Consider the following 15,938-nt stretch of genomic DNA (forward strand, 5'->3'; position numbering starts at 1 on the left):
TTACTTACTTCAGGTAAGAGTTAGAGATGTTCTAAATCTGAAATGTACAATATCCAACCATCCCAACTTGAAGCAATACTTTTTTGCACACTAGTTGGTTCATACTTGAAAAATTGAATTGCTGCACAAACTTGAAGAAAAAAACAAGAGAGACAGGAAAGAGTGCAGACTACCATCTGTTTATTGTCGTTTTTTGAAGCCAATATATACATGCTACGCTGCGCTTCCACGATGCGCACAAATCCAAAGACGCCGCAAACAAAGCCGACCAAATCAAATCAAAATTGACTGCCACCACAATGACAAACGTGAAAAATGGCAAAATACAAAAGTGATACCCACCACGATCTAAACTGCTTACTCCCAAGGTGTGCGCTCATCTTTTTTTTTATCTTTTATTATTCATTGCACCAAGCATCAACTAAAGCATGAAAAAATGAAAACATGTTCTAGAGATTTTCGTTTTAAAACCCTAAAAATAGCGCTTAGCACCAAATAAAACAATAAATTAACATTTTCATATTCACTCCAAGCAGTCCCAAATGAGAAACCAGATGAAGCAGTACGCCGAGAGAGTCAAAAACTATACTAACATAAAATCTAACAAAACATTCCGTAGCGTCGCATGGGAAAGAAAACAAGAACACTAATAAACAACACAAAGAAAGATGAATGGAAGAGAACACAATGCAAGGCGTTAGCCACAACATTACACATGACCTTGCAGGAAGACCATTTCCCTGTCCGAAAGTGAAATGGAAGGCATGCTTATGCACTTGTCATCATATTGCCTGATAAAGTACGCTTCAATTATCTCTCTTTCGGTCTTTTCACGCGCCTTAGCCATGACTGACGCACTCTCGAAACGGGGGGTGCAACCGCATGTCCTACAGTGGAAATCTAAATGACCGCCATTTTTTCCTTTTACGGCCAGACTGTGCTCACGCAAGCGTTCGACTAAACAGAAGAAGGCAAAATGCACAAAAAAGCATGCGAACGTGTTCATTAGGTGTGTATTTGCGGTTGTATATCTGATTCCTTTGTCGTGTGGGAGGGTGTACACAGGGCAGACGGGGCGTTGCCTCAACGAACGTTTATGGTATGGCCTATGGTATTTTTTTTTTTCATTTTCGTTCTTCGCGTAGATTGGATAGTGGGGTGATTGCAAAGCACTGAAGCTTCCCCTTTCTTGTTCAAAGAAGTGTAAAACTGCCAGGCCTCTCAATTTACTGCAATATATAGCTGTATAAATTGAGCTTGCAGTTTAAGCGACTCGTCGTCCACTCATTGCTGCACATAGATGTAGCGCTCTACGCCAGAGCAGGATATTACATCTAGTTCAGACTTATTAGTTCGTCTTGCCAAAACTCCTTGAAATCAACTGCAAAACGATGGTGACGCGAAGTAGACGCACCACCACGCTCTTCTGACTCGACTTTGCAACAAAACGAGAGGTGCGTTGCTGGCAGACCACTTGAACAGACGCACTTGGCAACACAGCAGACAGAGAGTTGAATGTTTCTCACTTAATACTGTGTTGTTATTTCCATAAATTGATACTGCGTACTTTCGAGGGCAAACCAAGAATATTTGTTTCGAAATGTTGTGAAGAATACTTCATTATATCTTCATGCTAAATCTGGCACGCAATGACTGAGCAATGCATACCCTGGCGATTAAATTTGTTTAGATTTAATTTCTACCGCCCAGTCACAGAAACCATTTGGTATATTTTGCGTACGAAACTAAACCGAATTTCAATTTATAATGCCTTCATATTACTTTGTTTTACACTCGGAAAAGATGCGTCGTGAATCTCAAGAACGTGATCAATCTGAAGCAGATCCGAAACCTGTACTTTCGATCATTTCCATGCGGGTACAAGTGCCGCTGATGGAGCCCACATAGATATTACCACTATATTCCACTCTAGGTATTAATATATGGAATTTTAGGGGCTCTACTAAAGGAAAGTATTTTGTGGTGGACACTGTAGTGACCCCTTTTGAGAGACTGTTCAAGTTTGAATTGGTGTCTTTGGTAGGCGTCAACAGATAGCGCACGTTGGCGCCAAGGTTTGGGGCAAGTGCTAATATACGTGGGTTTTGGTTTTTGGCTTCTGAGGTGTGCGGTTGTCCATTACTGGTAAAAGTTACCGTTTGCGTGCTGTGTCGCAGACGCATCCGACATGGTGTCAGATGTGGAATGCCGGTAACGGCGATTGCATCGCAAGTACTCGCTGAACGACGGAAGCCCTGCTGACTCGGTGGCGCGCGTTCGTCTCTGGGCAGTGTTACGCCTGGGAGAACACACTGAATGTCGATGCCTCTGCAAAACCAATCTGTGTCAAGGCCAGCAATTGAGCCCGCCTGACACGATCGACTCAATGACGTCATCAAGTGGCGGCGCAGGTCTGTCATGTAACGCATAGCGAGCTTCCTCAGCCCACGAGCCCATTGAAGCAATCGGCGGCGTCCAGTCTGGCAAGTCTTACGCAATGCGTGAGAATGTCACTCGTTCTTGGCTGCAACCTCGCGCAGCAGTTCCGGATTTGATGAGCATGACTCAGCCGAGCGGCGGGCCCCATTGAAGGATTCTGACATCACGACTAGCGGTGCTTCTGGTTGGACGTTGGTGACTCAAAGGATTCACCGGGTGCTTATAAAAACAGCCCTGCGGCGCGTCGCCAGCAGTAGACCTATGCGTCAGTGAAGCTTCTCGATGTTTCGAGCCCTTTCGTGGTCGGCGCAGCCAGTGGCCTTGGCAGCGGCGAGTTTCGGTGCGCCCACCGTAACCTCGTCTACGGTGCGCTTCGTAACAGCGCGCGAGAAAAGACATCTCGGCTCTTCGAGTCCATAAACGGTCGGTGCCAGTGCTGAATTTCTAACGCCTCTATTTCTATGCTGTACATAAACTTTGCTTTAACTCACAGTCGTATCGTCCGCTCTTCTATCAGCGCTGCGCAAAAGCAGTAGCGAGCTGAGTAACACACGCTACCAAACGGCTGGTAACCTTGGCGGTGGAGTTCGGAGCAGTGGCGCCTTCGGGACCATGTTGGCGTCTCGCCTTTATAACAGTGGTTGGCAGCTGCTGGATCGTCGGCGTCAGCGACATCGATGCAGTGAGTTCCTGATGTTTTCCCCTCAGTTCACTAGACTAATCTAGCCTAGAATATGGTAGTTTAGAGGAGCGCTGTGTGAAGCATTGGTGAGTGAGCTTAGATTGTTTCAAGCCAAGTCAGAGCGCTTTGAAACCAAAAGTAAAGCGTAGGGTGTAAACATGGCAGTGTTGAAAATTGCTTGTGCGACTTGCTAGTAGACCTATGTTTCATTCTGCCTCCTAGTTGGTGTCTGGCAATCAACTGAATTGCTGAGTAACCTTCAAAACGCCTCAAAATGTATTACTCCGCTAACCAGCTTCGACGTTTTTTCGAAAGCCCAGGATTATCGGCCATCCACTTCAACACGCGTAGTCTCAGAAAACATTATGACGACATCTGTGTTTATCTAGCATCCCTTGCCCATCACTTTTCCTTCATCTGTATGTCTGAAACGTGGCTATCGTCTGACGACCGAAACATATATTGCTTACCACACTACACTCCAGAATATTGTCACCGCCAATCGAACAGTCATGGTGGATCAGCTATATTCATATCATCTTCAGTAAAATATAAGCGTCGTAACGATCTCGCCATTCTAGCTGATAACACGGAATCTGTATGGATTGAAATCGACGACAATCTTGAACAACCCCATTCAGAAAAAACTATTCTAGCATGCGTCTACCGCTCACCGTCATCATCCGTGCCCGAGTTTTGTTCGGCACTGCATGAAACCCTGGATCGAATTTCACGAGAAAGGAAAAACGTTGTTATTATGGGAGATATAAACATCAATCTATTAGAAGATTCCAATCAAGGTTCGGTTGAATATTCAAATTGTTTTACAGGCTTTGGTTATGAGCAGCTTCTTACGTTGCCGACAAGATGTATTACGGGTGGCTCAAACACGCTTATTGACCACATTCTATCTAACCACTTATCAAGTAATGAATGTGGCATAATACCCCTCGATATCACCGATCACTATGTCATTTTTTGTCGCTTGTCGTCGGCCTTGTCACGAACGAAGCATTCTTTTCGAAAAGCCCTCTTTGACAAAGTTTCATTTATAGATTCCATGTCATCATTTGACTGGTCGAGAATTAAATCCGAAACAAATGCAGAGCTAGCTTTTGAGGCATTCTCATCAGTATTGAAGCAATGTATTCGCGAAGCAACCACTTTTGTTAGATGCCACAAAAGGTATCCTGCACCCCATAACCCATGGCTCACTGATGGTTTACTGAAGTGTATGCGTAAGAAAGACAATATGTACAAAAAGACGAAACGTTGTCCATTTAACTACAAATTGCAGCAGCGATATTCCTGTTACAAAAATATCCTAAATAAATTATTGAGAGACGCCAAAAAAAGGTATTACGAAGCTAAATTTCATGAAGCCTCTGGTATCACTGAACAATGGAAGCTCATCAACTCTTTTCTGAACAGGAACTCAAAAGAAACACTAATAAATGAGATTTCTAGCATTAATGGCACCTACAAAGAACCAACAGCCATTGCGAATGAATTTAATAATTATTTTACAGTTAATAACACACCCGTTTCCGACAGCTTTGAAGGTACGCTTGAAAGGCAACCACAGTCCTTTTTTCTATATCCTACCATACCAGAAGAAATTCACAATGTGATCAAGAAATTAAAATTAACAAGCGCGGGTCTTGATGAAATTCAACCAGTTCACTTGAAATATGTCGCTGATATCGTCGCTGATCCCCTCTCACATGTAATTAACCTTTTGTTTAAAAATGGCACATTTCCATCTGATTTAAAGAGAGCCAAAATAGTTCCTGTCTTTAAAAAAGGCGATAAGGGTTTGGTTTCTAACTATCGCCCCATTGCAATTCTGTCTGTGCTCAGCAAAGTTATAGAGAAGTGCTTTGAAAAGCGACTAACAAATTACTTAACTAAATTTAGCATTCTGTCTGCCTCGCAGTTTGGCTTTCGTGCAGGCTACTCTACCAACCTCGCGCTTCTTTCATTCACGGATACGATTAAACACTATATTGACTCAGGTAAATATGCTGGAGCAGTGTTTATTGACCTCACGAAAGCGTTCGATTCAATCCTTCATAAAATTTTAATTACCAAGCTAAACGCGGCCGGTGTTGTAGGACCTGCCCTGAACTTCATTCACAGCTACTTAACTGACAGAGAACAGGCTGTCAGCATATCCAATCATCTTTCTAATTTTAAAATAATCAATCGGGGAGTACCTCAAGGATCAATTCTAGGCCCAATACTCTTCACTGTTTACATTAATGATCTAACTTCTCACCTATCGCACTGTCTACCTTATCTGTATGCGGACGACACTACGATTTTAACTGCTTGCACCTCGATCGATACTGTTACTTTTAAACTAAACAGTGATCTTGAAAATATAATTCGCTGGTGTCGTCATAATTCACTGGAAATTAACCCTAGTAAAACAGTTTTTGTGCTATTTCACCCCACTCAAAAAAAGGTCACTGAATATCCGTCTATAACGGTCAATAATTATCCTATCAAAGCCTCCAGTCAGTGTAGATTTCTAGGAGTGATTCTTGATGCAAATTTAAAGTATACTTCCCATGTCTCACACCTAAAGCAAAAAGCAGCTTATGGCATCCGGATTCTCATCAAAGCACGTCCATACTTTGGGCCAAATACCTTGCTTTCTCTTTACTATGCCTTCGTTCACAGTCACTTCACTTACTGCATTGCATCCTGGTGCAATACATATAGCACTCATCTTGCTCCTTTGCAATATGTTCAAAACCAGGCCATTCGCATTATCACATATCAACCATCACGATGTAGCGCATCTGCTATTTTACAAGGGCTTCGTATTCTAACAATTCATAAACTTTTTCTTTTCAACATGGCAACCCTTACATACAATTCTCTTCACTCAAACATGCCTTTCATGGTCTTCAATAAAGAACAACTCATTAATCAAAATATAACTCGATTTGCATCAAATAATAACCTCCTGTTACCGAAAGTTAGAACTAACTATGGCAGATTCACTTCTACCTTTACAGCTATTTCCGTTTGGAACGGTATTCCAAGTGACGTAAAAATGTCTCCAAACATAGGCAGTTTTAAAAAACGCTTAAATTCCTATTTACTTAATGTTTAAATAATCTCGTTGTTTATGCTGTTCAATTCGGAACTAATCGTTCATTATGTTTGCTCTGTTTTGTACCAAATTAGATGAATAACATGTGTCTGGCATTGTTGCCGCTTTGAGACATACCACTTTTAACTTTTCTTTTTTTTACCTATTACTACTCAGCACATGTGATATTTGTATCGATCGTTTATCATCTAACATGCACTTAGGTGTATATACAATTCAAGTTTCATTTCTTCTGCTGCCAGGTGTTATTGATCATTTGCTGATGGATTTCATCTGCTATCAAGTGTTTCGATTTGACAATAATTGACTGTTTGTTTCTTTTGCAATGAAATGTACTTGATTCCTTTAAACTTATTCTATTGTTTACCGAGTTGCTTTACATGTTTTGTTTTCTTTATGTAACTAGCACAGGAGGTCCCCTTGCAGCCTAGAGCTTTGGGACCTCCTTCTGTATAACTTTTTTCCTATGTATTATCTTTTATTGAATAATAAAAATATTATCTATCTATCTATCTATCTATAGTGGGTACGGAAAGAAGGTTCTCAACAGAGCCAAGCAGCAAGAGACTAGTGTGAACGATGGAGAACGTTAAATTGAAGGAATTTATTGAAATTCGTCAGGAACTTGGCCTTACTTTGGGTCATGCGAAACGAAATCAAGTGATTCTTGAGATCTTGAAAGATGAAGGAGTGTCGGCTGAGGAAGTGGATGAGGCCTGGGCGGATATTGAACCACGCCGCGAGGAGGCTTAAAGGCGAGAAGTTCGCGAACGCAAAGAAGCGGAAAGGTGTCGCGAACGCGAAGAATTAAGCTGAAAGGCGTCGCGAACGCGAATAAGCTAAAAGGCAGGAGCGTTATGAGGGGGCCGAAAGACAGGAGCGCCTCGAGTTTAAACGAATAGAATTGGCAATCTTACAGCGTTCGTATGCGCCTAGAGTAACTTCTGTGACAGTTCAGGTCAGCGGTCATAGAATTCGGGACCATCTGCCACCATTCATAGTCGGTGGGGACATGGCGAAGTATCTCGTCAAGTTCGAACACTTCTGTGAGCGAAATGTTTTGGAGCGGTCTCTTTGGGCGCACAACCTGTTAGCTCTTCTTCCCGGTGAAGTGTCCGACGTGATAATTCGATTGTCAAGGAAAGCGTCTGAGAGCTCTGACAAGGTTAAGAAAGGGCTCTTGAGACGTTATAAGTTGTCATCCAAAGATTTCAGGCAAAGGTTCCGGTATGCCAAAAAGGGGAATGAGTCACACGTTGACTTCTCGTTTTGTCTTAAAGCCGGTTTGATTTAATGGCTCACGGGCGAAGGTATTAATGATGATCGTGATAAAGTGGTAGAATGCATTGTATTGCAGCAATTCTACCGCTGCATCGAGGAGGATGTCAAGCTTTGGCTGCAGGACAAGCTTAGCGAAGTACAGGTAAACAAGGCAGAAGAGTTAGCTGAGGAGTATTATACTCGCCGAAAGTTGCTTAGCAGGGCAGTGCGCGTTGAAAAGAATGAAAAGAAAAGGGTCTTTTAATAGAAACCTGATCAACAGAAACCCGTTCCGCACCGTAATTTCTGGAAGGACAGGTCTCTTACAAACGACACTATAGGGGAAGGGCAAACGGAAGCGGAGAAATCGAGTGAGGTTCCTGGACAACGCACTGATACCACACGGGCGTTTGAATCACGGAAGCCGCTAATATGCTACAACTGTAAAAAGGAAGGGCACAGCGCGATAAACTGTATGCAAAAGTTTGCTTTCGCAACAATCCGAGAATCGGAAAAGAAGATGCGGTTGTTAGAGCCGTATCTCCAAGAAATTAGTGTGAATGGCAAAACGTGTCGAGCTCTTCGAGACTCAGCGGCAACCATGGACGTTGTCCATCCTTCGTTAATGTCTCCGGATGACTTTACAGGAGAATGCACGCGGAGCAGACAAGTCGCCGAGAAGCAGAGTGCTTGCTTACCAATCGCAGCGGTTGTCATTGAAGGCCCGTTCGGTTAGCTTCGCACTGAAGCGGCTGTCTGCTGCGCTTTTCGATCATTTTGCTTATCTCTTCTCTATTAACTCATAGCAGCTTCTCAAACAGCAGGGTGAATCGTTCTTCTCCAACTTAGCGCACATGGCCCTCACGCGATCGCAAGCGCAGAAGCATTCCGCAGGAGCATGATCTTGTTCAATGTGGCCTAACGTCACCTGCGAAGGCTTCTAATCTGCGTGACCTTGGCGGCGAGTCGACAGAACCTCAGACAGGATATTCTTCGAGCGAGTCATTTAAGCAGTCACTCATGCGGCCCATCGCCGAAGCGACTGGCTCGGTCTGTGTCGGCGGAGGAGACGAGATGGCGCCAGTGAGTCAGAGCGAAAGTGGTGCAACGCTCTCGCAGCTGTCGAGGGTTGATCGAGAAACGCTCACTCGAGAGCAGTGTGAGGACCCCTAGATTAAAGCGCTAATGGAAAGTGTAAAGATGGGCACCAAGAAAAAGAATGTTTCTTTTTATGAGTAATTAGGACTCCCATATTATAGTTACACAGATGTATAACGTCGCAAGTATGAGGAGCTGATGGTACCGCATAGGTGTCGTCGCCTTAAAGTGGCCGGTTACTGAGGTGGAGCATGATACTCCAACAGCCCAACTTTGACGTTCGCTGAAAAAGAGGAAAGCTAAATGCTAGTACAGACGCATTGAGCCATGCGTTTTAGTTAGTACCTTTTCCACCTTTCGGTTTCTCGCTAGCGATTCAGTCCAAAATTCTGTCCTCATCACGGTCTTAGCCGAGCGCTCTCGTCCAGAGTGATCTCAAGGGGCCAACTTTATATTGTATTCTATTTCATTACGTTGTTGTATGTGTAAAAATTTGAGTTTTCATTTTAAGAGTCTTGGGTCTCACATGTGCCTCTTGATGTAAAGGGAACGAAATTCCGATAAAGACATGTATGTGTTGTACTATACTTTGTCTGGTGTTCTGTCTGGTGACCGAGTGCACTTGCTTGTGTCGTGTGTTGTATGTTGTCGAACCATTCTTGACAAGTTACAGAACCATCGACAAGCGCTGAAACGAAGAATCTTCAGAAGAGACGAGCGAAGCTAGCCGAGATGTTGTGGCGACAAGCCAGTGCATCTGGGATCCGTCCTCAAGGAATGGATGTGTTCAGATAACTAAGCCTATAGCTACATTCTCTCCATGGCCCTGGAGGCAAACCTGGAGGGACCTGGCGAGCGAGCGTGCCCGACATTCAAGCTACATGGAAGCAGCTCGTCTTTCAGGCGCATCGTTTGCCACATACGCACAACTAAATTGAAATGTTGCACGCACCAAAGAAACCTGTGCGCATTTTGGATGCTGAGCCTGCCATTTTACCGGGACTGTCAAAAATACCTGATAATGAGGCAAAAACCCAGGAATCTCCAAGAAAATGACTGGCTCTAGTGCCGACTTCTTGAATGTGACGCGGTCCAAAAGGTTCAGCTGCATCCAAAGTGCTGACACGACCGTTGAAAGAACGCCAAATGTATTGTGCGTACACAAAGTTTTCCACAGCGTGGTGATGATGAATCAGCACGCACGCATGCAAAAAGTAGCTCTTTGAGTTCGGCAGCGACAAGACTCCTCTACCGGCCGTCGGGTGGCCGTCGAAAGTGGGTTGTTTTCTTCATACAGGTAACATACTGGTTGTCTGTCCTTTGCATCGTGTAGTCACATAAGCCATGTCAAGTTGCTGCTTCGAGGCGTTGCGATGTAGCACCGTCCGAAGAAGAGGAACAGAGGAAACTACAAGACTTACTTAAATCCTTAGTTCCTGCTACCAAGGACCACTTCACGCGCTTGCTCGCATAGCGTAAGTCGGATTACTTGTAAACATGGGCGGGTTCTTTCGATCAGGGCTTTTGCTTGATTAGGGCCCTGTTGATCATATCGGTGCACTTTTTTTACCACTTTCAAGCTCTGCTTTGATCAAATGTACTCGGCCGTGCGAAGTTGCCGTTTATTATCATTGCATTTTTTTCAACATTAGCGCAGCAGTTAAAATATAAACCCCATTTGCTTCTAGGGCACAAGCACAAAAGTGCCCCTTCAAGTGACGATGCTGACAGTGACAGAAAAAGCGCAGATCTACCAAGTGTATCTTCGTCAGTAAGGAGCTTGGAAAGTGATATTGACAGCCCCAGATCCGAAAGTTTGGAAAGGGATGAAGATTTCGCCTTCATTCAGTGTGTCTTGTAATAAAGTTCTTTTTTCCTTCAATATAGGTTTTGCCTCTTGTATATCTTTTTGTTTCGTAAATATTTTAAAGAAATCATTCTCGTTTGAAAACAGTATTGATTTGAGGTACTGACAGATAATACATGAAACACGTGACTTCAATTGTGCACTGGCAGTGAACCATATTCCTTGGTTGCAGAGCAAGACGTTGTGGTTATATTGTAAGGCTGCATACAGCTGAAATTGCGCTTCAAGCGTGTATCTACACTTCAACCGCTGCATTTTCACAATGAATATGTGGTTGGCGTATCCAGGTTTTAATAAAATATTCAGCTTGTAGATATTCCTGATCAGTATTGTATACAAGCGTAATATAAGCAATCTTAACCTAAGTGACCGCGTTCTAAGTTTTGGGATTACGAGCTTTCACTACACTACTTTCACTTTTACACTACTTTCAGTCTTGTTTGGCTAACACGATTAAAAAATCGATAGAGGGTTTTAAAGGTGGCATCACTGTATATTTCCACAATTACTAGCAATACCACTCGCATTTAGAATTGCCGATAAAACTTCATGTATCTCCTGTAATTGGGGAGTCCAATTGAACACACATTGCGGCATAGGCTTGATTGTACTCCATTGGGCGCCAATTATTACAAACTGGAGCCTCTCATCATGGCAACAGGTAAATTCAAATACACAGTGGTTCTTAGAATGTTTGGAGCCACCACATAGTCCAACTAGACTATTCTATTGCAGCGTGCACTTCCAATGAAGCACCAATTACACCCCAGTTGAACTCCACTAAGCACCCTTTGGCTCCCATTGCTCTCAAGTGGAAAATCATAATGGGCCCATTAACATTTTGACTGGGACATTTAAGCTATACTATGTATAATCGAATGTTACGCGAGATTTTTCAGATTTCTGCTACCTAAAGACTCACGCGTTGCAAATCGAATACTGAAATTCTACGTTTTCTTCCTAGGCGCAATAAAAAGTGACCTCTCGGTAAAGCAGGCTGAGGATTTGAAGACGACTCAGAATATCGATCACATCTTGCGTGGGCGTCGGCAGGCAGGTGTAAAAGGGGCACTTGCAACCCTCATTACACACCAACATTTGGCCCATCCAAGCTATGCCAGCACTCTCCCCTTCCGGCACCGTGTGGTACAACACAGGTTTTCACCCCCCCCACCCCCTCAAACAAAAATTGCCGACGACCATGATAATACCGCACACCGGATGCATTTTACCACTGTTATTTCAGGCGCTCCGTACGGCTCGCACTGAAAAGAAAATGAAAAATATATGCTTGGCCAGAACGTACATTCCTTTGACCTCAATGCGGTATATTTTTGCATCATGCCAACATGGCTTTGCAAAATGTTACAGCTGTACACGCTAAACCAGGTGCTTGCTCAGTTGCTCATTGAGCCGCCACACCACCAGCTAGTGCTGAAACCATATCAGTTTCTTACATATTAAAAGTAGCCTTATGGCATCTTCGGCTCAGGATACACTGGCGCCGTGATGGTGGAAATAAAATTACGTCAAACACAGCCCCAGTTCCACGCCCCGTTACGAGCCAGAAAAACATGTGAACCACAAGACTCGAATTTACGACAGCAGCACTGTCTGCGAAAGACGCCATTCAGCAGACGATAATTTCCAGCATCGTGTTTGTACTGGGAAGAAAAAAAGCAAACGACGGAAAACCACATGCAATGAGACAAACCTGCGAGATGCTACGTGGCCCCTTGGTGCACGTCTGTTATCCAGGCGGTTCAGCTGCATCAGTTTTGTGCCAAATCGACGAGGGTTATGGTAATTTTCGCATCAATTTCGGTGTCTATAGAAATCCTAGCATCAAGAGTAGCCTTGTGCGAGTACGGTTGGACGATGTAAGCTCACGCACGTTTACCCTCACGTCCGGCCGTGTTCTGCGGCAGCGCCAGCAGTAAATTACGCCTGAAATGATGGAAGTCACTGCGTCGCCTGCCAGCGCCCACAGGCTGATATCATTTCACCATGATCCACTATCGACAGCCGCGTTTGCGTGGACTCGGGTCGTGGCCGGCTCAGCCGAACATGTGGAACCTTACGAGTGGGGACCAGACGAACGTACCGCACCGAACGAGTGCAAGCATAACACCACTGGTCCCGCCAGCAGAAGATTTCATTACTTTAAATTCATCATTGACTTCCATGATCGAATATTGGCGATGATGATGATATTTGGTATTTTTTGGCGCAAGGACCATTTCATGGCCAAAGAGCGCTAGTTCATGGGAGAAGAGATGTGGACAATGATTGAGATTAGCGGCTTTATAAGGGCCTTAAAATTCCTCGCGCTAAGGCAGGTAAAAACATAACAGCAATAAAATCCCGACTATGCCGTGAAAAGTTGGTGGTGTTGATGGGTGACGAAAGCTTGTGATAATAGACACCATGGTGGACATGTATAGCATAAGCAAATGTGCCTCGATAGCTCACACCCTTGCGCCTAAGGGCTTTGAGTCAAGTGCTTTGTTGATTGTAGCCACCGCAGCGGAGACCTCTCTGGAGAGGTCGTCCTACGGAATGCCCTGGTATATGATACGAAATGTACGAAGTTCCCTAAAAAAAGCAAACAACGATGTATGTGTGAAAAGTGGTTCTCTACCAACGAACATTGCAGGATAAAGTGTTACCTGTGGTCGGTTGGGTCATGGAGAGTGTTGTTTTCTTAGCGTGTCTAATTATTTACACTGGATAAGAATGTGAACTACGGTGAGCACTTCTTCACATCTATCACACATTGATGGATCGCCACCAGACAAAATAAATAAATCTGTAGTGTATGTTTGTCCTGTGCTTAACCTTGTAAGTATTACTTCTGTGTGGCGTGATTTTGATACTGGCAGCAAATAACAAATTTGCGGCTTGATGGCATGCAATTTATTACCTGTGTCCTGCAATGATGACATGCAATTTATTACCTATGTGTCCCACGTGCTCTGCCGATAACTCCTGAGAAAGTTCGCAAAACAATTCACGTCGAGCGCAGGAATGGGTATCAATGTATTGGTAGCGGCTTTGTTCGTGGATCCGCATAGCTGGTCCACAAGAAGGTTGCCTTATATTTCGCGGTGTCCTGGCACCCAACAGACTACAATATGCTACTTGTATGAATAGACGGTGCATAACAGTGAATAAAGCGAAACAAGGACGGAGTTTTTGTGCTTTTTAAGAGTTTTCAGAGCTTTTACTACACTTGGGGAATCTGTATATATTATTGCCTTGTGTAGTTTTATTTGTTTAATATGCTTAAAAGCCGCATGTATCGCATAGGCTTTGCCAGTGAAAATGCTTGTATCAGGATGCAGAACGCCGGCTTCCAAAAAGGATGGGCCAATGGCTGCGTACGAGACAGAAGTGTTGGACTTTCAGGCATCCGTAAAGAACTCAGGACCTGTGTATTTATGTTGTAGTTCTAGGAAGTATGCCTGGATGTGTGCAATTGGTGCATGCTTCATAACCTCCAAGAAAGACACGTCGCAATCTATCGCCTGCCACCGCCACGGTGGCAAGAATACTGCAGGAGCGATCAAACGGTGTTCAAGTGACACACCGGTTTCCATCGCTTGGCCCTTCACACAGAGTGAGTACGGTTGTCTCGTAGAAGGTCGTTTCTCAAACAAAGAACGGCTTGACATATTATTATTGTAGAATGTTAAGGCTGCTCCTTGTCTGCATTTACATTAGGATAATATTTAGAAGACATGTAACATCTCTGTAGGAGGAGCGACCATTCGTTCGATTCTATGTACCGGTTTTCCACAGTGCTAGTGCGAAAAGCGCCCGTAGAGAGGCGGATGCCTAGATGATGAGCAGGGTCAAGCATTTTAAGGGCAGTAGATGTCGCAGACTGATATGCTATTGCCCCATATTCTAGGCGAATAAGTATGCGGCATGTATACTAATTGATCAGACACTATTGTCACTTCCCCACGTAGTGCGTGACATTACTTTTAGAACATTCATGGTTTTTATGCGCTTGTTTTTTAGATACTTGATATGTGGTATGAAGGTTAGCTTGGTGTCCAAGCTTAGGCCTGAGAATTTGTGTTCGGCATTAACGGAAAGACGTTGCCCATGTAGTTGAATATCATGTTCGGAATGGACGCCTCTCTTCCTGGAGAACAAAACACACTTGCTTTTCTGTGCATTTAGTCGGAACCCATTACTTTTGCCCAATTGAAGACTTTGTAGAAACTAAGCTGAACCTGCCGCTAACACATGGCCAGATTACGAGACTTGAACCCAAGCTGCACGTCATTGACATATGTGCAGCAAAACATATTTTGAGGGATGGACAGCACGAAGAATTCATTTCGATAAAAGAAAGTGTGCAGCTAAGTACACCACCTTGCGGCACTCCTGTTTCTTGGACAAATGTTTGGGAGAGAACACTGCCCACTCGGACACGCAAAGTCCGGTTTTACAAGAAACTATCGATTATAGTAAACATTCTGCCACGCACGCCAAGGTTGGACAGGTCTCTTATTATTCCAAAGCACCATGCTGTATCGTAAGTCTTTTCAATATCGAGAAACACAGAGAGAAAATATTGTTTGTGGGCGAAAGCGTCTCTGATCTGTGTCTCAATGCGAATAAAGTGGTTGGTGGTGAAAATACGTTCTCGAAATCCGCACTGAAATTGGTCTAGCAAGTTTTTCGTTTCAAGCAAATAAACAAATCGGCAGTTTATTATTTTTGCGAAAAGTTTTTACAAGCAGCTTGTATTGCGATAGGCCAGTAACTCGAAACTGAAGAAGGGTCCTTGCCCTCTTCCTAAATGGGAATGATTATGGCCTCTTTCCAGGAAGTAGCAATAGCGCCAGAAAACCAGACAGCATTGTACAAGTAAAGTTGTGTTTTTGTGTTTCGAATGATAGGTTTTACAACATTTCATACACCACACGATCAGAATCTGGGGCGGAATGACTGCAGGGGTTTAGTGAAGTTTGCAGCTCAGCTAAGCTGAAAGCTTGGTTGTACGGTGCGTGGTTTGTACATTTATGTTCTAGTTCCTGCTTTTCAATTCTTGTTTTGTATCTTTGGAAGGATTCACTATAGTGTGACGAGCTGTACGCTTGTTCGAAATGAGCACCGAGGAAGTTTGCATGAACGTCCAAGCTGTCACCTTGTTTGTCACGAGAGGTAGTGAATGTACTTCTCTTTCTGCTATTCTCCTAACCATGTCCCAGACTTTAGCCTCCTGCGTATATGAATTGATGCCTGATATAAAGTTGTGAACTTTCCCTTCTGGGTTATCGGTGCGTCCTCCTGCCTTGAGACTTTGTTTTTAAAATTTGCAAGATTCTCCGCTGTCAGAGTCTTGAAGCAGCTTCCATGCTTTATTTTGCTTTCTACGTGCATTTCGACACTCACTGTTCCACCAAGGGGCGTGTCACCTGGTGGACCATCCAGTTTGTGGGATACACTTT

General features: G+C 43.8%; 1 long non-coding RNA gene across 1 annotated transcript; it reads left to right on the plus strand.

Annotated features, from left to right (window-relative positions):
* The first annotated feature begins 2,720 nt into the window (after nucleotides 1-2,720).
* Nucleotides 2,721-10,487, plus strand: LOC142776760 (uncharacterized). The gene is made up of 2 exons (XR_012887790.1): nucleotides 2,721-3,121; nucleotides 10,292-10,487. It is a non-coding gene; the product is annotated as an uncharacterized LOC142776760 (long non-coding RNA).
* The last annotated feature ends 5,451 nt before the right edge of the window (nucleotides 10,488-15,938 follow it).

The sequence above is a fragment of the Rhipicephalus microplus genome, chromosome X, assembly GCF_043290135.1.
Source record: "Rhipicephalus microplus isolate Deutch F79 chromosome X, USDA_Rmic, whole genome shotgun sequence".
Classification (NCBI taxonomy): Eukaryota; Metazoa; Arthropoda; class Arachnida; order Ixodida; family Ixodidae; genus Rhipicephalus; species Rhipicephalus microplus.